Source organism: Chrysemys picta, chromosome 3, assembly GCF_011386835.1.
Source record: "Chrysemys picta bellii isolate R12L10 chromosome 3, ASM1138683v2, whole genome shotgun sequence".
Classification (NCBI taxonomy): domain Eukaryota; kingdom Metazoa; phylum Chordata; order Testudines; family Emydidae; genus Chrysemys; species Chrysemys picta.
Window position 1 is genome coordinate 27,645,361 of NC_088793.1, and position 22,389 is coordinate 27,667,749.

At 42.3% G+C, this 22,389-nt stretch overlaps 1 long non-coding RNA gene across 2 annotated transcripts in view; it reads right to left on the reverse strand.

Annotated features, from left to right (window-relative positions):
* Positions 1 to 22,389, reverse strand: part of LOC122173548 (uncharacterized) — a 133,497-nt gene that overhangs the window by 33,042 nt on the left and 78,066 nt on the right. For both annotated transcript variants that reach the window (XR_010599415.1, XR_010599414.1), the window contains exon 2: positions 11,435 to 11,563. This is a non-coding gene — a long non-coding RNA (uncharacterized LOC122173548). The remainder of the gene's footprint in view (positions 1 to 11,434; positions 11,564 to 22,389) is intronic.

The following is a 22,389-nucleotide window of genomic DNA, read 5'->3' on the forward strand; positions in this document are numbered from 1 at the left end:
CAGTGAGCTGTTTAGGAGTACAGATTTTTATCTCACCATCCACAATTCTTTGCAGGGCAATTACTAGTGCTGGTAAATTTTGCAAGACTGCCTCCACTGCTGACTTTCTATACGCCCATCTGGTATCACAAAGTTTCTTTAGAGTTAATGTGAAAGAGTCAATAGGATTGCATTGTTCTTCTTTTAGTATTGAAAGACGAGGTAAACTGCCAGAAAAAAAAAGTATACAGACTTTTTAGAGTTCCAAAAAACAAAAGAGTTTTAATATTGGTGCTTAATGCATCAATCGGAATTAAATTACAATTATGCGCACAGCAGTGCGTAAAGAGTGCATTTGGAGCAATTTCCCATATCCTAGTTTGGAGACCCGATATTTCACCCGACATGGTGCTTGCTCCATCGTAAGACTGACCGTAACACATAGTTATTGACAGCCCCAAGTTTTTGATTGCTGAAGACAATGTTGAAGAAATCTTCAGCTCCAGGTAATTCGCTGAATTGTATAAATTGTTCCACTATATCACCGTTTACTGTTACATAGCATAAGGATAAAGAAAATTGATCAGTTCTGCTGATATCAATAGTAGAGTCAACAATTGTGGCAAAGTACTTAGCTACTTTGATTTCAGCTACTATCTTTGATAGAAGCGCGGCTGATAAGGACTGTATCAGATCATTTTGTATGTCAGGACTGAGATATGTTGCATTTCGATCACTCAGTAATAAATGTTGTTCCAGTAATGTATCATTTTTAGCCAACAGCTTAATAAGTTCCAAAAAATTGCCTTCATTTGTTCTTGGGGAACCTAAACCTCGATACTCGCGATGACCGCGGAAAGCCAATCCCTGAATTCCCAAAAAGAGAACTGCATCTATAATACGTCGTAAAATCATCCTATTTTTTTCTATCTCTTTCCTTTCCACCATTAGAAGACCAGCCAAGACAGGTCTATCATTGAACAAACTGAATTTGGTAAGGAAAAGTTCTTTCTTTGCTTTTTTGTGATTTTCATTTTTTTCATGTTTTTCAATTTTGTGCGTACCTTTAGCAAATTTCTTGCAACCAGTTTTTGGATCACTCCAAGCATCCGACCGATTTGCAAAAAACCAACAAGCAAAACAAATCATAGTGTTTGCTTTTGGTGAGTAAACCAGCCAGTGCCGATCAATTGTACAAACACTTTTCACTTGTTTTTGTTTGTACCAAGTTGCACTGAAATGACGTCCAGCTTCATCTTTTGGAAAATTGTCAAAATTATCTTTACGTCCTGGCTGACAAGGGCCTGACTCAAGCAGAGCACATACTAGATCAGGTATTACAGGTGTGTCACAAAACAAGTGTGGATCTGTTGGGTATTCCCTATGTGTGTCAACGATAGCACAGAGTCTTACTGTGTCATTCTTGTCCTCTGAATGATAGTCTGCTGAAGTAATCAGGTCTTCTGAGGACTCCACTTCCACTACCTGTGCAGCCGCAGCAGCCCAGATGCTGTAACCATCTCCTAGGTTGAAGGTAAGTACTAGCAAGTCTTCAGAGGGTTTTATCTCTGGTGAAGCCGCAACGGCCAGGGCACTGTCTCCAGCTCCTGGGCTGAAGGTAGGTAGCAAGTCTTCAGAATGTTCCACCTCTGGTGCAAAAGATGTCGTGGGCGTATCGAATGAAAAGTAGGCCTCCAACTTCACATATTTTGATGATTCTTTTACTCAATTTGCATCTTCCTTCATCTTCTTTCTGTCCCACCTGGATAGTTTCTTCTTCTTAGTGTGCTTATCCATCCCTTATCAGAAACAAATAAAATAAATATGAACAATATACGATTGTTTTTAAAATGTGGATTATTTCAAAAACTGTCTACAGGGCAGCCAGGTCAATTTCACAGCTCTATGAATTTGACGCCCGTCGAATTTGGTCAGCAAAGTGTTAAATGATTTGTTGAAAAGGTGCCACTTTATTCAAAAGTATAGGTTAAGCAAAAACAATCCGCACACTAAGAAGTAATCAAACAAACTGAACTATTTCAAATTATCCAAAGGGTTCAGCATTTGTTTACACTGCAGAAAACAATTCTTATGAATATGCGTGCTTGTGTGGGTGCCTGGATGAGTGAGTGTACATGTCAACCGATTTAAAAAAAAAAAGGCGCCGACAAAAGGGCGAAGACAAAATGTTTAAAAAATAATGCGGGCCTCTTGGCTCTTGCAAGGGATTCACATGTTACAAGATTGACTAATGCTGTAGTGGTAAGTGTTACAAGTGTACAGAGGATGTTTCTACCGCATTTGATTATGTGATTGAAGCTACTGCCCAGTACCAGGGGCTTTCCTGCACGAAAAAAGCAAGTCCCACTGATGTGTCATTTGTTCCTGCGAAGTGAGAACAAGTCAAGATTCCTGCTAAACAGGGGGCTGGATTGGACCTGGCTGCGCTGATGACATCATCAGGCAGGTCGGGTTATAAATGAATGAAGGAGAAGCCCGGAGCACTAGCTCCGCACTTGCAAGGAGGCTGCGAAGCTTGTCCAGAAGAAAATGACACCGCTCAAAAATTATTTGGAGATACCTGTATCGGAATGCGCTCTTTCGTAGGTGTTCTTTCGTCGGTGCTTTTTTGTCCTGCATAGAAACGTAAACATTTCCACAGACATCCCCAAATACACACAGCAACACATCCAAATACACACTCAGAAGCACATACACTTTGACACACAGAGCATGGACACTGATGCGCTCCCCCTAACACACACACTGACACACAGTACATCTGTCACCCACACACCCTGCCATGCATAAACAACCCCAGACACTCAAACAGTTCAGTTCACTACTTTAGAAAAATAACAACTGTTGCCCAAGTTTGATGTAGAGGATGACAAATAGATTCTGAAGATCTGAAGTTTGGGGCAAGGGGAGTCCAGTGAGGATATGAGGGAGAGGGAGATCCCAGTGGCATTAGGAGAGATCTGGAGTGGGCGTCTGATAGGGGAAGAGGGTAGGGGAGAGTGGCAGCCCTGTTCTGGTAGGGCACTATGCTGAAAGTGTTGGGTGGGGGGTCTCCAAAGAAGGACTGCTGCAGAGAGGAGGGGTCCAGGATTTTAGAGGAGATATTGGGGAAGGGGGAGGGTTCCAGGGTTGACTCTTGGGAGGGTAATCCCTGGTTAATTTCTGTGTGAGGCAAGGATCAGAAGATTCCAGAGAAGGGGAATGTCCTGGAGGTGGGATATTCTGTGTGGGTGTTGGAGGGTCTTTTGGGAGAGAGGAGATTACAGGATTGGGAAGGGGGAGGAGATTTTGGAAGGTTTATGGGGGAGAGGGCTCCAGGGGGCAGAGATGCTGGGGGAGGGAGTCTGAGGAAGAAGTGAGTCCAGCGGGAAGACCATGGAGAGGGGTTTTCCAAGGAGGGGTGGGGTGGGGTCTGCATCACTCCTCCCAAGGACAGACCTTTCTGGCGTCTGACTTCACTGGCTACCACTCAAGCCACAAGTGACGGGTCCCTTGATGACACCTCTCTCCACAGCAACGTAATCGCTTCCCGTTAAGATCCTGACAATAAGCAGCAAGATGAGTGGGGGAAAGAGACAGACAGACAGAGTCGGGAGAGGGGACAGGTCTTGCTGCAGGGAGCAGGAGGGCTCGGCAGCTGGGGGCCAGGTCTATTGGGGGACAGAGGGTGGGGGATAGAAGGGATGTGCGCATAGGTGTGCGCAGCCCATTTCATTAGGGTGTGCATTCAGGGAGCCCCGCCCTAGCCCTGCCCCTGCCCTAGTCCTGCCCCCCATCCACTCCCTCCTACTTCCTGCCCCCTGACTTCCCCCTTCAAAGCCCCCAACCCCCCCTGCTCCCCGCGCCCTGCCTCCCCCAACCCCTCTCCACACCCCTGCCTCCTGACAGCCCCCCCCAGAACTCCTGACTCATCCACCCACCCAGCTCCTTGTCCCCTGACCACCCCCTCCAGAGACCCCCCCCCCCCAGGATCCTCCTTGCTCCCTGTCCCCTGGCTGCCCTGACCCCTATAAACCCCCACCCCCTGAGAAACCCCGGGACTCCCATGCCCCATCCAGAGACCCCCTGCCCCTAACCACCCCCCGCCCCCGGGATCCCACCCCCTATCCAACCCACCCTGTCCCCTGACTGTGGACAGGCACAGACCAGGCTCTCTCATGCTAAGGGCAGGTGATAGCAAGGTGCCTCACAATGCAGGGTATCCCCGGGAAGCATCACAGTTAGGTGACTAAATACCTTTGTGCATCTGGGCCTATGTAACTACCATCTTAGTACAAATTTAATGCAAGACCAAATCTATGACTGACAGATTCCCAGATACAGGCTCAGAGCTTCAACTTTGATCACACAAGTACCCACTATAATTCCATTTTACTGCAGGAATAGTGAGTGGGCTCAGTATGTTTTGACAGCAGGATTCCCGCCTGTGAATAACGCACAAGATAAAAGTGCAAATTTGGGCAGTTGTGGATGCCCATACCCTGAGTTTGCTCCTGTCTGGAATAAAGCTACCACCATGTAGTAAAGCTGCTCAAATCAAAACAAACAAACAGAAGCTTTAGTTTTATAAGAAGATAATTTGAGGGTTAACTGAGACTCAGTCTCAAACATACAGATTCTTCAGTACCAAATAGTACACAGGCCACAAATCCTGTGCATTTAAAACACACATTACTGATTTGGCATTAATGTCACCACATTGTCCTGAGCTGAACAAGTAGCAAGTGCCCAGTTTTTTAAATAGGATGGTTGCCTTCTTCTTGTGGCTATCTTCTTGCTGCATTTATTAGTAAAAGCTTTTATCAGCTTTCAGGGCAGAGATCTTCACACACCACACCCCCCCCCCCCCCCGCTATGGCTGTCTCACTCTGGGTCTGGCTGAACTAACTGAACAATTTGGTGTCTCTTTCTTTCTTTATACTTGTGAGTGGAATTGGCCCCCACCCTTGGAAATGTCCTACTGCCCAAGGGTTCATGAACTTTTTCCTTTGTTTACCAGCTAGGCCAAGACCAGCTACAGTCAGTGGACAGCTGCTCCACTCTTCTGGCAGGAAGAAAACCAAAACCAAAATTGACTACAACAGGTAAAAGGAACAGCAACAGAAGCATGGGTTACAGTGGCACACAATAAATATGGATTAAAAATTGGCTAGCAGATAGGTCTTAAAATGTAACTGCAAATGGGGAATCATCACTGAGTGGATTTGTTTTCAGTGGGGTACTTCAGTGATTGGTTCTTGGCCCTATGCTATTTAAAAATGTTTTTATCAAGGATCTGAATGACAATATAAAATAATGACTCAAAGTTTGCAGATGATCCAGAAACTGGGGGGGAGTGGTAAATACTGAAGAGAACAGGTCACTAATTCAGAGTGATCTAGATTGCTTGCACTAGTTTACTAAGCAAACAATATACATTTCAATATGAGAAAATGTATACGTCAAAGAACAAAGAATATAGATTATATTTATAGAATGGGGGACTCTATCCTGGGAAGCAGTGACTCTAAAAAAGATTTGGGGGTCACAGTGGGTAATCAGCTGAATATAAGCTCACAGTGTGAAACTGTGGGTAAAAGAGATTATACATCCCAGGATCACATTAAAAGGAGAATCTCAAGTAGGAAGATAGAGGTTATTTCACCTCTATATTTGGCACTGGTGCAATTGCTGTTGGAATATTATGTCCAGTTCTGGTGCCCAGAATTCAAGATGGATATGGATAAATTGGAAAGGATTCAGAGAAGAGCCACAAGAATGATTAAAGGATGAGATCTTTGATTCTATCACTATAAGGCATGTTTTCTAAATCTATTTAGCTTAAGGAGAAGGTTAAGCCATGACTTGATACAGTTTATAAGTATCAAGTATCAGAGGGGTAGCCGTATTAGTCTGAATCTGTAAAAAGTAACAGAGGGTCCTGTGGCACCTTTAAGACTAACAGAAGTATTGGGAGCAAGTATTCAGGACCAGACTCCAAAGAGAAACTACTGAGCTCCAGTTCATTTGCAAATTTGACACCATCAGATCAGGATTAAACAAAGACTGTGAATGGCTATCCAACTATAGAAGCAGTTTCTCCTCCCTTGGTGTTCACACCTCAACTGCTAGCAGAGCACCTCACCCTCCCTGATTGAACTAACCTCGTTATCTCCATACTGATTTATACCTGCCTCTGGAGATTTCCATTACTTGCATCCGAAAAAGTGAGGTTCTTACCCATGAAAGCTTATGCTCCCAATACTTCTGTTAGTCTTAAAGGTGCCACAGGACCCTCTGTTACAGTTTATAAGTATATACATGGGGAATAAATATTTAATAGTGGACTTTTCAATTTAGCAGAGAAAGGTACAACACAATCCAATGGCTGAAAGCTAACGCTAGACAAATTCAGACTGGAAATAAAGTACTGGGAGTAAAGTTTAAGCAGTGGGAGCAATTGATCACAGAATTTACCAAGGTTCATGCTGCATTCTCCATCACTAACAATTTTAAAATCAATATTGGATTTTTTTTTCTAGAAAATATGCTAAGGAACTATTTTGGAGAATTTCTATGACTTGTGTAGAGGTCAGACTAGATGATCAGAGTGGTCCCTTCTGGCCTTGGAATCAATGAGTATTACATTTGAGGCCCATTCCTATGGGCAAAACTATTATTGGTTTGAACGGATGAAGGACCGAGCCATTTTTGGTACCTCTTGCCCTTGTAGCAGGCCTTGGTTGGTACTTTTCCTTCTCTTCTGTTCTTTCATAAAAAAGTGACTTCACTCAAACTCTTCTCAAATTTCTCTCTCTAATCTAAAGAACTTCCCTGAGCTCTGACGTCAACAGGAGATTTGTCTGAGTAACATCTTCAGAATTCAGCCTTCATTTCTCACCATATTTTATTTTTATCCCATGCCTCCCACATCAGAAAATCCATTCCCTGGCTCTTTTGTTGCATTGACTCATTTTTACTTGACTTTTGATCAAGTCCTTCTTAAAGGCTTGAAGCATCCGGGAAAATTCATTAGATTATCTACTCTGTCTTCTTTACTGAGTGAGCTGAGTCCCTGGTTGTTATGACAACTATACTTTTATGACTTTGCTAATACATAACCTTCTGGCCTCTGCAATTGTCAGAGGCAGAATCCATCTAAGCTATGAAAAGAACCATCTATCATTTTCAGTCTTCATAACAGTGCAGTATACCTTCTTCACTAAGGACCATATCCCCCAAGATTCTTCATGCCCTCTGTGAGGTACAGGGTTCTTTTGACTCCTCCTAAAGCCAATGTGTGTTGAAGGTGCTCTGTAATTCACAAGAGGCCCTTGCCACCCAACAAGTGATGAGATATAGGTTCCTTAGAGCCTATTCCTTTTTGAAAGTGAGATTTAGGCACTTAGTGTTGAAACTAACAGACTGAGTGCAGCAGTGCCTAAATACCTAAAAATCTGTGCCTCAATCCATGCCTCAGTTCTCAATATATGAAATGGGGGTGAGATATGTCACCAAGTATATTGTGTGGAGGGTAAGATCATTAATGATTGAGGCTCTTTCATGTTGTGGGGTATATGAGTATATAGCTAGCAGCTACACTACCCTGAAGGAAAAATACAGCTTTGGAAGAATATCAAAGGGGAAGGACAGTTGTTGTTTGTTATGCACACAATAGAATCTAAAGCAGCAACTAGAGTTGGATGACATATGTATTACGTGACTCCTTTCTCTTATTGTTGATTATATACTGCAGCTCTAGTTAAATGCAGACTCAGCTGCAAAATGAATTGCAGGATATTTACTTACACGTGCCTTAAACTCATTTTCCCCAACCCTTACATTATGTTCTCGGTGTGCCTACACAAGCAGAAGCTTTTCATAATTTGAAGTTGACAGAGGAAGTTACAGCTCATAGTGATCTTCCTTCAAGCTAGTTTTGGTCATCTGTTAATTGGATTGTATTACACTAGGACCCAGGAGACTTGTATTCTATTACTGGTTCTGCCACTGGCCTGCTAAGTGGTCTTGGGAAGTCACTTCACTGCTGTGCCTCAGTTTCCCCACCTGTAAAATGGGGTAATGATCATCCTTTGTAAAGCACTTTGAGATCAACAGATGAAAAAAAGTGCTGTGTAAGAGCACCTTTATATTTGTCTTATTATTATCATCAAGTGTTCAGAAATTAGAAACTGCAGATTTAAGGAGAAAAGGTCACCTTCTACTCTGTCCCTTGTGCTTCTGCCTTGAAACGTGGTCTTAATTTATATTATTATCAACTGTTGGTAAATTAGTTAATTAAATTTGGCCTGGCTCCTGCCCTCTGTTCTGTGCTGGTGGAATATTGTAGCTCCTCAACGCACTATTGGGGTTCTGTGCAGTGGGTGCCCTATGTATGACGTATGCTACCACATGTGTTTTGTGCAGACTTGCATGCAATATTCAGGGTTTGTTTGAATTTGCTTGAATTTTAATCTACAAAGCAAGCCAGGTTTGAAGGAAATAAATTATATAATTTAAAGCTGGCACTTGGAACTTTTTTGTTTTAGATCAATGCAAACCTTAACCACACTTTACTGATTACTGCTGATGTCAGAAAAGCACATGAGAAAGAAATGAGCAACTGAGTACAATGGGGCGAGAGAAGCCCAATGAGAATACTTGACAGTCCAAATAATAGCCCCTTTGTACTAGCAGTATTTCTACCACTTCTTGATCAGCTTGCCGCTTTGATCTTTTGAGTAACAAACAAAATCAACCACAAAAAAACTGTGCCAAAAACTACAGTCCTGTGTTAAGGATGGAACAGGACATTACAGGAAAAAAAGATGAGATGTGAACCATAAACAGGGTTGAGTGGGAAAGAGGGCCACATATACATAAAGGACACAAGATGAGGAGAGATGTCAGTGTACATACGCAAGAGTAGAAGAGGCCAGGAAGAATTTCTGTAAATTCTACACTCTGCAAAAGGACATAAGCAAAAAAATAAATAAAAGAGCCTTGCCTCCAAAATGGGGTGAAGAGCAAAACAGAATGCAGAGGAAATTTTCCACTGCCTGATTGCCGCTGTATATGTTTACAGAGCTTCCACCTGTCATTACCACAGACTGCTTCCTGTCTCAAGTAACAAACCCCACTGTACAGTAAAAGAGGAAATGTTATAGGATATCAGTGTGGAAAAAGGATGCCACCCACCAGGAGCTCCCGGCTTCACACAGCCTCTTATGGCTGAATTTGCGTCATAATGTGCATCAGTATGTTCTCGGTCAGGATCAATATCCTGAAAGAAATTACATACAGAGCATTGCATGTATTCCTGCTAACTGGGCTGGCTTTTAACCATTTGAGAGCTGAAAATGAGTCTAAGACGTAGCAGTTTATCCTAAAAATAGCAATCTAAGGTCATTAGTCACAGAGCAGATTACTGGAGTATTCACAAATGGGTACCTAGTAGTGTGCCATTGGCCAGTAATTTAAAAAAGAAAAAAAGGCACATGGAAAATAGTGTAGTTTCACAATTAGGATCCAGGACTTGTGTGTTCAATTCCCAAATTAGCCAGTGACTTGTAGTATGGTTTGGGGGAAATCACTCATTTTGCTCGGTGCCTCCGTTTCCCTATCTATAAAATGGAAATAATATCTCAGGTACAAGGGAAAATATTAGTTCTGCATTAAGTAACAGTTCAATCATCTCATTTTTAATTTCATTTTAAATATATTCTAGGATCTCAATAGGGCAGGGTAGGACTCCCAGTGCCCAATCATTTGAGGCGCTGAGCTCCCATCAAAGTGTGCTCAGCACATGGCAGGCCTGGACCATCATCTTTGTAAGTTTTCAGATCAGTGCTCAAGGACTTAATCACACAACTTCCAAATTCAGGGTTTACATTGTACATTTCAGATGTGACTAGGCAATAAAGGGTGATAACCAATCAGTAGGAAGAGGACTGAATATGGAGGGATAAGGTTTGTAGTGACACAATTGTACAGTCTGTATAGGCACACAAACATCTTAGTGCTTCCTTTCCTTCTAGTAGGAAAGATAAGGATGTAAAATAGAGAATACTATTAACTCACTTCTTGTAGATATGGAACAATTTCAAGTAGGGACTGAATGGGTTTAGTAAGGCAAATATTGTTTCCCTGTTGGTTGAATGTCTTTTTGAACAATTTAAGACCATGAATTAGCCTATTTAGAAACTGATGAGAAACCTAAGAAAATTATTCAAAATTGACTGCTAATTAAACTGCTGTCTTTAACTGCTTGGTCACAGTTTAGTTACACGTGTCAAACAGTTTGTGATTTCTAATTATAAGGGGGGAAATCAAAATATTTGAAACTGTTTTTTATTTTTTAAGGATATTATTTCAACTTGAGTGTATCAGCCATCTTAATTGGTCAAAATCACACAGAAGGAAGGGAAAAAATAACTGGTGACTTGCCCATCATCATTAGACAGATAGAACAGAGTGAAGACTTCTAAAACTCTTTTATTAATCAGAGCATGCACAGACAACATGTTTGCCTGTCCTCTTCATCCTCATATTATCTTATCCTTCCTTTCAGTACATGGCTTCTTACGCTGAAGGACATGAGACGTATTTAACATCCTCACAGTCTTTCACTGGTAGATACAGAGTACCTGCTGCAGTCTTTCCACAGACTGCTGCTTCATCTGTATGCACTGCAGCCATCCCTCCCTCTGCAGACTAGATCAATCACAGCTTTAGAGAGATTATATTGCTGTCAATATCCCTTCAGCCTTTTCTTAGCACTGGTCTAGCACAAGGGCTAACTCTAAATTGAAATCTAGATGAGCTTTATATTCATTCCATCTATTAAATTTTCCAAAAGGGAAACCTGGGACTGCTTGATTCAGATGGACCATTATTAAATTATTTGAAGCATTCCATATTTCAAGTACTCAAGTTATAGTTATTAATACCAACAAAGGTTCTTAATTATGTGTCCTTGCCTTAAGATAAATGCTATGATCCACCAAAGACTGCACTTTGGTATTAGAGGAGGGCACTGGGAATCAGAATTCCTCGGTTCTGGTGCTAGCCTTGCCAATGGCTTATTCTATGACCTTAAACAAGTGACAACCTTTCTCAGTACCTTAATTTTTTCAGCTGTAAAAGTGCTCTAAAATGCTTTCCTATTGTAAGTCTTAATGAATGTTTTGCAAAGTGCTTTGAGATTCATAAACGGATAGTGCTGTTTTAGTACAAAATATAGATGTCAATAGAAGTTTCATGTTTGAAGGATGCCTTGCAAATATCAATATTCCTATTCTTTGAGAAAGCACTGTGTGTTAGAAGGTAGAGAACCTTTTAAAAGAGTTAGTAGCTGGATTTTTACTTAATAGAAAAATCTAACCCAAGTCTCAAATCTTCTTCCCCTTATTCCATCATCTGGGGTCAGGTCATCATGCAAGCACCCCACCATTACCTTTGTTTGTCCAAGGCTGCACTAAGATCCATTTTCTCTGATGCAATCCATCCATCACTTTCTTGGGGGTCTCTTTCTCACCACCTTCTCCTGCCATGCTATCTTCAGCAGGTCTCCTTCATTCATCCTCTGTATATGTCCAAACCAGAGAAGTCACATTTCTTGGATTTTGTCAGCCACAATAAAGACTTTGACTTCCATCCTCATACTTTCATTTCTTACTCTGTCCCTTCATGTAACTCTTTTTATTGCACAAAGACATTTCTCCTCAAACACGTGTAGGCATGAATCTGCCCAAGGCTCAGAAATAAAAAGTTGAATTTGGTGGAAGCTGATTAGACTAACAGTTTGGCCACTATCCCTACCCCCACCCTCCTATAAAAGAGTTAACACACTGACTGGATGATTTCTAATGCTTTCAATAAAATCTGTCCAGCCTGGGGTTGGGATTAGTAGACAGGGTAGCATTTGGTTTGCAGATGCTCACTCTGCATGTAACCTATGGCTTTGTTGCAGCTTTCAGTTTCCTGCAGTGTTCTTAATTCTGTAACCTGTTCAAAAATAGAGCAAAATGGCAAAATGATTTGAAAAATGGAGAAAAAACAAAATGCTAAGAGAAATCTTTAAATGGCCTCTTCCTGGCTGCAGCCTTTGCTTCAGTATGTAGGCATTACTCACTTACTACAAATTTCAGTACCCAGAAAAAAAATGGAGCAAATAATTACCCAATCAGCTTGCAGACACCTAGAAGATAATAAGGTGATAAGGAACAGTCAGCGTGGATTGTCAAGAACCAATCATGTCAAACCAACCTAATAGCTTTCTTTGACAGGGTAACAAGCCTTATGGATGTGGGGGGAGTGGTAGATGTGGTATATCTTAGTAAGGCTTTTGATACTGTCTCACATGACCTTCTCATAAACAAACTAGGGAAATACAATCTAGGTGGAGCTACTATAGGGTGGGTGTATAAGTGGTTGGAAAAGCATTCTCAGAGAGTAGTTGTCAGTGGTTCACAGTCAACCTGGAAGGGCATATCAAGTGGGGTTCCTCAGGACTCAGTTCTAGGTCCAGTTCTGTTCAATATCTTCTTCAATGATTTAGATAATGTCATAGAGAGCACACTTTGAGGATAATACCAAGCTGGGAAGGGTTGTAAGTGCTTTGGAGGATAGGATTAGAATTCAAAATCATCTGGACAAACTGGAGAAATGGTTGGAAGTAAATAGGAGGAAATTCAATAAGAACAAGTGCAAAGTACTCCACTTAAGAAGGAACAATCAGTTGCACACATATGAAATGGGAAATGACTGCCTAGGAAGGAGTATTGCAGAAAGGGATCTGGGGGCCATAGTGGATCACAAGCTAAATATGAATCAACTGTGTAACACTGTTGCAAAAAAAAGGAACATCATTCTGGATGTATTAGCAGGAGTGTTGTATGCAGGACCCGAGAAGTAATTCTTCCGCTCTACTCCACACTGATTAGGCCTCAACTGGTGTATTTGGTCTAGTTCTGGGTGCCACATTTCAGGACAAAGGTGGACAAATTGGAGAAAGTCCAGAAAAGAATAACAAAAACAATTAAAGGTGTAGAAAACATGACCCATGGGGGAAGATTGAAAACATTTTTAAGAGCAGGTTGGACAAACACCTGTCAAGAATGATCTAGATAATCCTTAGTCCTGCCTTGAGAGTGGGGGACTGGACTAAAGGACCTCTCAAGGTCCCCTCGAGTCCTATGATTCTATGAGCAAAGCCTTTGCTTTCAATGGAACTATTTGGTGTGCAAGGATTAGTGATGTGAGTAAGGTTTGCAGGAGCTGGCTCTAGGTTCCGTACATCTCATGCTCTAGATGGCAAATGCAAGGAGTAGAAACATTCTGAGAAAAGGGCTAAATTCGATGTTTAATTATATTCTCTGGGTTGGCTACAAACTATGCACAATCCATAGTCTCTAATGTCTATGGAAAGGTTCACAGAAAGATCAATGATGGAAAATGATTTTTACATGTTTATTTAAAAAATAGCATTATTATTTGTTCAGAACCTTGTCACAAATACATTTCAGGGCCAGAAGGGACCATTGTTATCATTTGTTCTGACCTCCTGCATAACACAGACCACAGAAATCCCGCAAAATAACTCTTAGAGCAGATCTTTTTGAAAAACTTTCACTCATGATTTCAAAATTGTCAGTGATGAAGAATCCACCATGACCCTTGGTAATTTTTTCCAATGATTAGTTATCCTGATAGTTAAAAATGTGTCTTATTTTCAGTCTGACTTTATCTAGGGATTCAACTTCACTCAGGGGAAGAATGTGCTATATTTAGGCCCAATGCCATTTCTGCCTTTTGCTTTCCTTCCTTCCTCATTCTCCTTTCTGTTTCTCTCCTCTGACTCTGTGCTACTCCTTTTTCCCCCCCCTCTGCATTTCCTTTCCTAAGGCAACTCCCAATTCCCACTTCATGTACTTCAATCCCACCCCCTTCCCCATTCCATCTACCAATCTATCAAATTATTCACCTATGGAAAAGTTAATGCTGACATGTAAAGTATCAGCATTTGTCTTTTTAGAATGAACATCTCATGCTCATTAATTGGGAGTGCATGGGAGTTCTCACCTCTGTGTCATTGGTGTTAGACAGTGCAGAGTCAGGAAGACAACAGTGCATCAGTTCACAGTTGGACACTTCTTTGCAACTATGGGGGATGCGAACATTTTAAAAGAAGAAATAGTGTAGAATCCATCTGGATAAGCCCTTAAAGACATAAAAATACACCCATTGGGCCAGATATTTGACACCTGTGACACGTGCCGTCAATTGCTTTCCATTTGCTGGCTCTCTGTTTTTGCAGCAGTAGGTAGAAAATTGAGAGCATTAATGAATGAGGAATGTATTGGAAAGAAGCAATAGCAAATCTAAATGGGAGAAGGATCCAGGTCTTCATAACAACAAGAGGCTCTTAAAAATAATTACTAAATAAAAATAATTATTAAAAATAAATACTGTTTCATTAGCTCTGTCCACATTTGATTAATATATATATATGCACAAAGCATAGATGTCACTCTGACAGTGGCAATGGCTATGGATTTCCAGAATTCTTGCCTGGTGCTCTGGAAAATTCACATTAGAAAGCAAACATCCTCTCTCACACACACACTTATGATAATGTAAGTAGGCAGTGTGGTCTAGCGGATAGAGCACTGGACTGGGACTCAAGAAACCTGTGTACTATTCCCAGCTCAGCTGCTGGCCTGCAGGGTGACCTTGGGCAAATCAAATCACTCTGTTTCTCATTTTCCCCAGCTGTAAAAAGGGGATAATGATTTTGACCTCCTCTGTAAAGTGTTGAAATCTACTGATGAAAAGTGCTATACAAGAGCTAGGTATTGGTACTATGGGTAGTAATATTTTACAGGCTTACCTCATGTGACTAGCTCCACTGATCTGTTATATATTCATATTTCTCTTCAGCAGTTCATGTGTATATATATATATATATATATATGAAATGTAAAGCATTATAGAATCAAACTAGTTGATGGAGGAATGCAGAATGGATGTGATAGTCAAATTCTTTTATGCTACGAAGCTTTATTTAATGTCTATATTTCTATTGTTAAGTTATTTGCTCACTATACATTTCTATTGTAATTCATTCTTCCAGTGTCGGCGATTCTCAAAAAATTAAATATATAAGTAAATATTATCAAAGGTTACATATCTCCATTTGATTGCCAGCACTTAGAACTCTGTTACAGGTTTGTAGTACCATGGTTGAGGTCTGAAATTATCTAAATATGGATGAGCAAGTTTTGGATCCAGTTTGAAATATCAAAGAAAAAAAGGGTCTGAGCAGCTTTTGTCCAGGGGACCAGTTGTACTGAGACAGCACACTCAAATTCTGATTATCACAAAAGATCTCTAACATGCAACCTACATAGAAATAGAGGTGTAACCAAAGGTATAAAACTTATGTTGTGAAATGTTTAAAGGTAGTCGTGCTGCTTTCAAGAATGAGCATATTCAATGCAAATAAGTCACATTTTTAAAAATTAATCAGTGATAGTTATTGAGTTTATGTTTATGCTTAAAATTTATGAAATTCTGGAAAACCTACAACCAATTATGGACCAGATTCTGTAACTGTCACTTATGTTGATCAATCCTGACTCAGGTGCTTGACTTGTGCTATTGACTTCCTTGGGCTATTCACACAGGTAAGTACTAGTCAGTGGGGAAAAGATTACACAGACAGACACACGCATGTGCTCACACACACACCAACCCTGCAAACTAAGGAGACGTTTGGGTCCAAATACCAATCTGAAGTCTGAATGACTGGAATGAAAATGAAACATGGAAAATCTCAGATGCTGCTGGAGTTGGCTCACCAGCACCTTTTCATTTACCTTCCCTAAAAAGCGTGATTGGTGATTTTTCTCACTTCTGAGACTATCCTGTCTAAATTGTTTTGTAAGTGAGCCACAGCTGTAGCCAGTGCTGTCATTCTATTTCCAGTTCCGCTTTTGGGGTAGTAGAAGCTATCATTCAAGATAGTAGCAACCATTGGTGTCAAAATATCAAACTTACCATATAGACTCGTTCATAAGCCGAATTTTTTTAGTAAAAAAGGAAGCAGCAGAGAAAGAGGTTGTCTTATGAACGGGTATAGAGAGGGAGAGGTGGGAAACAGCCCCTCCCCCCAACAGAGGGAGCAAGGAGAGACAGCACAGCCAGCAGAGCCAGAAAGGAAGAGGTGGGGGTCAGAGTCTCTCCGCTTCTGGCCATGCTGCTCTCCCCCCAGCCTCTGAAGCAGCTGCAGCTCCTGGGCTGGCAGGATGCAGCCGTGCCACTCGGCTCCACCCCCCAGAGCAGGCTGTGGCTGCACCGCCCGGCCCATCAGAGCACACTGTGGTCGTGTTGCCCGGCCCAGCCCGCTGGAACATGCTGCGGCCACGCCCCCCCAGTTTGGCCCACCGGAGCAGGCTGCAGCCGCGCTGCCTCGCCTGCCGGAGCAGCTCCAGCCAAGCCAGAGACATCCTTCCCTGGCCCTCCCCAGATAAGGTGGGATGGGATGGGGAGAGTGTGGGGGTCCCGGGCTAGGGGTGGGGTCATGTGGGAGGTGGTCACAGGGGTTACTCTCCTGAGCTCCAACTTATCCCCCCGCCAAAACATTTCCCCACCAGTTGCTGTCCCAGCCCGTCAGGGTAAGCAGCTGGCGTGCCGGGACACTTTGTTTACTTAAACTTACCTCCGTGCCTGCGGACGCTCGAGGTAAACAAACCATCTCGGCCCACCAGCAGCTTATCCTGATGGCCCAGGAGCCAAATTTTGCTGACCCCTGAAATATAGGGTCAGCTTATGAATGGGTTATAAACATTTTCCATTTTTACTTATCCATCTTTGGGGGGGTCGGCTTATAAACGAACCAGCTTATGATCGAATATATACAGTAATAATGGGTCCCCAAACACTTCCAATCCAGTTAAGTTCTTTCCTACTTAATAGATTCGTAAGTTAATAAGTTCTCTACTGAGATAATTTCTGATGTTATTTCAAGTTTTCATTTATAGTAACTTCTTTCATTTCTAATATTATTTATAACGGGGCTTTCTAAATGTAACACAAATTTAGAACAGATCAGCCTTTGGGATCCTGTAATTTCCCCCCTCCCACCTCCCCATGGACAACCACAAGAACATAGGGCTTCATGACAGCTAGGGCTTTTGGAGATCCACTGCATATAGCATTATATACTTGCATAAAACTTGCTGCCGATTAAATGGAATTTCCAAATGTGATTTTTCTGTATAGTTTTCCCTTTATTTGCAGTGAGCACAAATGCCACTGGTAACCAGTTCTTACACCTGACTGTCAAAATGTGAAGAAGTGTAGATGCCTCCTTTATTTAAGAACATAAGAACAGCCATACTCTATCAGACCAAAGGTCCATCTAGGCCAGTATCCTGTCTTCCAACAGTGACCAACGCCAGGTGCCCCAGAAGAATGAACAGAACAGGTAATCACCAAGTGATCAATTCCCTGTCGCTCATTCCCAGCTTCTGGCAAATAGAGGCTAGGAACACCATTCCTGCCCATCCTGGCTAATAGCCATTGATGAACCTATCCTCCATGAATTTATCTAGTTCCTTTTTGAACCCTGTTATAGTCTTGGCCTTTACAACATCCTCTGGCAAGGAGTTCCACAGGTTGACTGTGTATTGTGTCAAAAATACTTCCTTTTGTTTGTTTTAAACCTGATGCCTACCAAATCCCATTCAATCGTTATGACATTTTATGGTCATAAATAACAGTATGTTAAGTTAAAAGTGAAGGTTCAAGTTAGGGATAAAACCACAGAATGTGGCGTCCTGATTAATATAGCTGTATATTTCAAAAAGAACAGGAGTACTTGTGGCACCTTAGAGACTAACAAATGTATTAGAGCATAAGCTTTCGTGGACTACAGCCCACTTCTTCGCATGCATATAGAGTGGAATAAATATTGAGGAGATATATATACACACATACAGAGAGCATAATGATTTCAATAATTTCCATCCCACCATCAACCTCAGCCTAGATCAATCCACACAAGCGGTCCATTTCCTGGACACTACTGTGCTAATAAGCGATGGTCACATAAATACCACCCTATACCGGAAACCTACTGACCGCTACACTTACCTACATGCCTCCAGCTTCCATCCAGGACACACCACACGATCCATTGTCTACAGCCAAGCTCTAAGATATAACCACATTTGCTCCAATCCCTCAGATAGAGACAAGCACCTACAAGATCTTTATCAAGCATTCTTAAAACTACAATACCCACCTGCTGAAGTGAAAAAACAGATTGACAGAGCCAGACGAGTACCCAGAAGTCACCTCCTACAAGACAGGCCCAACAAAGAAAATAACAGAACACCACTAGCTGTCACCTTCAGCCCCCAACTAAAACCTCTCCAGCGCATCATCAGAGATCTACAACCTATCCTGAAAGATGATCCTTTACTCTCACAGATCTTGGGAGACAGACCTGTCCTCGCTTACAGACAACCCCCCCAACCTAAAGCAAATACTCACCAGCAACCACACATCACTGAACAAAACCACTGACCCAGGAACCTATCCTTGTAACAAAACCCGATGCCAACTCTGTCCACATATCTATTCAAGTGACATCATCATAGGACCTAATCACATCAGCCATACCATCAGGGGCTCAGAGTATCCCAACTTGGTCTACCCCATAGCCTGGTGGTTAGGGAATTTGCATTCACCTGGAAGGAGGGAGACCTGTGTTCATGTCCCTGCTCTTGAGCATGGATTCAAACTGGTCTCCCACAGTTTTTATTATTGTAGCGACCAGGACTCTGTTGTGCCAGGTGCTTAAAAAACACAGAACAAAAAGCCTCTATCCTAAAGAGCTAATAATCTAAATATAAATCAAGTGAAAAAAGGTGGATATAGCAGGTGGGGGAGCACAAGGAAACACTGAGACAAGACAGACAGGGTGGGGGAAGGAGTAGAACACACAGAGCAGAGTGAACAATGGGATGGTGGCAAATTTCATGTTACTTCCACAATTTTAGCATTATTGTTGTTTGGGGGAGGAAGGGGCTTAGTTAGGAGAGGAATGGGAAGGGAAGGAGTCCAGGGGGGCAGGATAGGAGTGAAGGTAAGGTGAAAAGAGTGGGGGATTGGACCTAACAGCCAATCAGCACAGGGCAGAGAACATTCTACAAGTTTGATTGGAATAATGTCCTGGGGTCAACGGGTCCCAGTTTTGACTGCTCGCGTGCTCATGCCTGCGTGACTCCTCTCTGCAGATTTCCCTTAAAGCATGGTGAGGTTGAGAGGAGGCCCTGCCTGGATCCTAGGACCCACAAAGTGGGATACTTCCTGCACATTTTAGGTCTAGTTCTGGGGGGAAGGGTGGCCCTGACCAGGGCCGGCTCTAGGATTTTTGCCGCCCAAAGCAAAAACAACTTTGGCCACCCCCCCCCCCCTTCTTTAATTACCCCACCCCTGGCCCTGCCTCAACTCCGCCCCTTCCCCAAATCCCCAGCCCTGCCTCCTCCCCCCAGGCTCTCAAGTCTGGGAGGGAGGGGGAGCAGCGGCGCGCGAAACAGAGGTTTCGCGCACCATGGCCGCTTGGGATCTCCCCCTCCCCCCCAGGTTTGAGAGCCTGGTGAGCTAGGGCAGCGGAGGTGAGCTAGGGCAGCCGGGGCACATTTTTAGGGGTGGCATTCTGGCGCCGGCCATGCCGCCCCTAAAAATGTGCCGCCCCAAGCACCAGCTTGTTTTGCTGGTGCCTAGAGCTGGCCCTGGCCCTGACTGGTCCCCATTTTACCTCCTTCCCCCATTGCAGCAGGCCTTACGTTGGCTGCTTCTGTTCCTAAAAAATTGCTTTATAATAAAGATCCTATAATTCCAATCCCATTAGTGCCCCTAAAAGGAATGTTAAAAATCTCCCATAATTCCCACCTGGCTGGTTGGTTGCTTGCAGACCAAGACCTAGATCTGTTCTGTATGTCCCTGGTCAATCTCAGTTGAAACTGTTCCCCTAGTCTACAAGGAAAATTGTTCTGATCTCTGAAGCAGAAAATAAAGGTAGCAAACTACAAGATGAACTAGGGTTGGTGCACAAAATGTTCCACCCAACAGCAAGAAAAAAAGCAAAGCAAAACAATAATATGCAAGAGTAGAATGCAGATTTCTAAAGTTTCATTTTAAGAATCTTGGCTCACCATGTAGACAGGCTCAGTAAGAAACATCCAAAGTGAGACACTGACACAACCAGAGCAGTAAGGCAAAATTAGAGAAGAACTCAATTGAAAGAACAAGATGGACAATGCCAGCCATTAATAGCTTCCATTCATTCAAGCAGACCATCAAGCAAACATACAAACCCACTTGGAAAAGGGAATAGAGGATAGAGTTTCAAACTTACTTGAACATTCTGAGTATTTGAAATGTCCATGGGAAATTACAATATTTCAACTTGTTTCATTTCAAATTGGGACAAAAAATCCAAAATATCAAAGCTTGTCACAAAATGAACAGTTCTGAAAAATCTCAATTCCGCATATTTGATTTTTTTTTAAATCAGCAAAGTTCAATTTTTCCCATGGGAAATTTCAATTTTGCAGAAACCATTTTCCCTCAAACATTTTGATAGAAAAATCCCAGCCAGCACTAATGATTTGGGAAGGGCTACATTGAAAAAAACTGTCCGTATACCAGAATAAGGGTGTCCACTTTGATTGGGGGAGGGACATTATGCTGGTATGACTATATCTCCGGTAACTGGTAACACTCTCCCATGTAGATGAGACCTATCTTTTGCATCTCATTGGCTAGTGTAGGAGGATAAATGAGATCAAGTTTTCACTTGCCAATCACATATAGGGTATGCCTACATTGCACGCTGTGGGCAGCAGGGTGTAGGGTATGTGTAGCTACACACCCAATGTAAAGCAGACTGCATCCGTACTGTGGTGCATAGTTATACATGGCAGTGAAAGGCTCTGCAGGGGGACATAGTGGGAAAAGGCCCCAGCAGTTTCGCTGCTACTTCCCCACTGCCGGAACCTCTCAGTGCTGCCAGAGCCTTTCCCCACCACAGTGAGCTCCAGGAGCCTTTTCCGCCTGCCAGAATCTTTCCCTATGGAAAGCTGCAGCAGTGGAGAGCTGCTGGAGTCTTTTCCCTCTGTGTCCCCCTGTGGCAGGGAAAGACTACAGAAGTGGGGATGCAGTGGGACACTACAGTGCTAAAAATAATAGTGTAGTCAGGGGAGGCATTATTGGGTCTGTAGAAACCAGTGTGTGGTACATATACTAAGGGTTCAGATGTGTACTTGTCTAAGCAGTGCCTTACCACCTACACTGCCATTTATACCCATGCTAGGAGGGGCATGCTGTTGATGTACTCTACATGCCACCATAAGGAGTACGCAGTGTAGACATATTGGGAAGAGGAGACTGCTAGATTGTGACTAATACGTTTGTTAAACCAATTTGTAGTGGACATCTTGTCCACTGAGAAATGGAGAGAGATCACCAATCTTATTTCATATAGGCCATCAAGCAAGCACTTAAGGCTAAACATTTTCCATCTCAAGGACTCAGTACGAACAACTTTTGACATTAAATTGCAGCCATTTATCATAGGCAAAATCAAATTACAGAGAGGGAAACAGAGCAACATTCTGGCTTTCACAATATTTTGTAGTGCACGATAGATAAATAACTACTGTTTGAAGTTTGTGTCAAATTTACTGAAAAAATCAGAAATGTCAGTTGGTATCTCCCTGGTTAAACGTCTTAGCTTAAAAACTTCTAGAACTGAAAAATCAAGTGCACTTGACAAAGACAAAAACAAAAACACCTTATTTAATGCATTACATCCTACACCAGTGATCAGAATCTCTTTATAATGCAGAGTGAAAGAAGACTTATTTAATGAATTCTAGTCTGAGATGTACTGAATGATCCGATTCTTGTCATAATATGATGGTTAAGAAGATGTCTTCACATCAGCACTCTCTGAAAATCATACTTACAAATCAGAATTCCAATCATTTTCACTTAGACCTGGGTTTGAAGATACAGAGATGGAGATTGCCACTGCTTTTCTGAATTCTCCTTTATGGATAATCTACCACTTTGCAGATTCTCTTTTCTCGAGCACTTGGTTCAGGAGTTCTCTCAATCAGGGACTTGCATCATCTCTTATCAGCCCTGAAACCAAATCTCCCTGATAATTTGGGCCAGGCTTGTTCAGAGAAGGACAAAAACTTTTGATACCCATTGTCTGCTTTTATTTATGAAGATGATTAATCAGAGAGCAAATCTGACTCACTTTACTCATGCAAGTGGTTGTACATAAACCAATCAATGTATGTGCAAGAGTAAGGTGAGATTTGGCTCTAG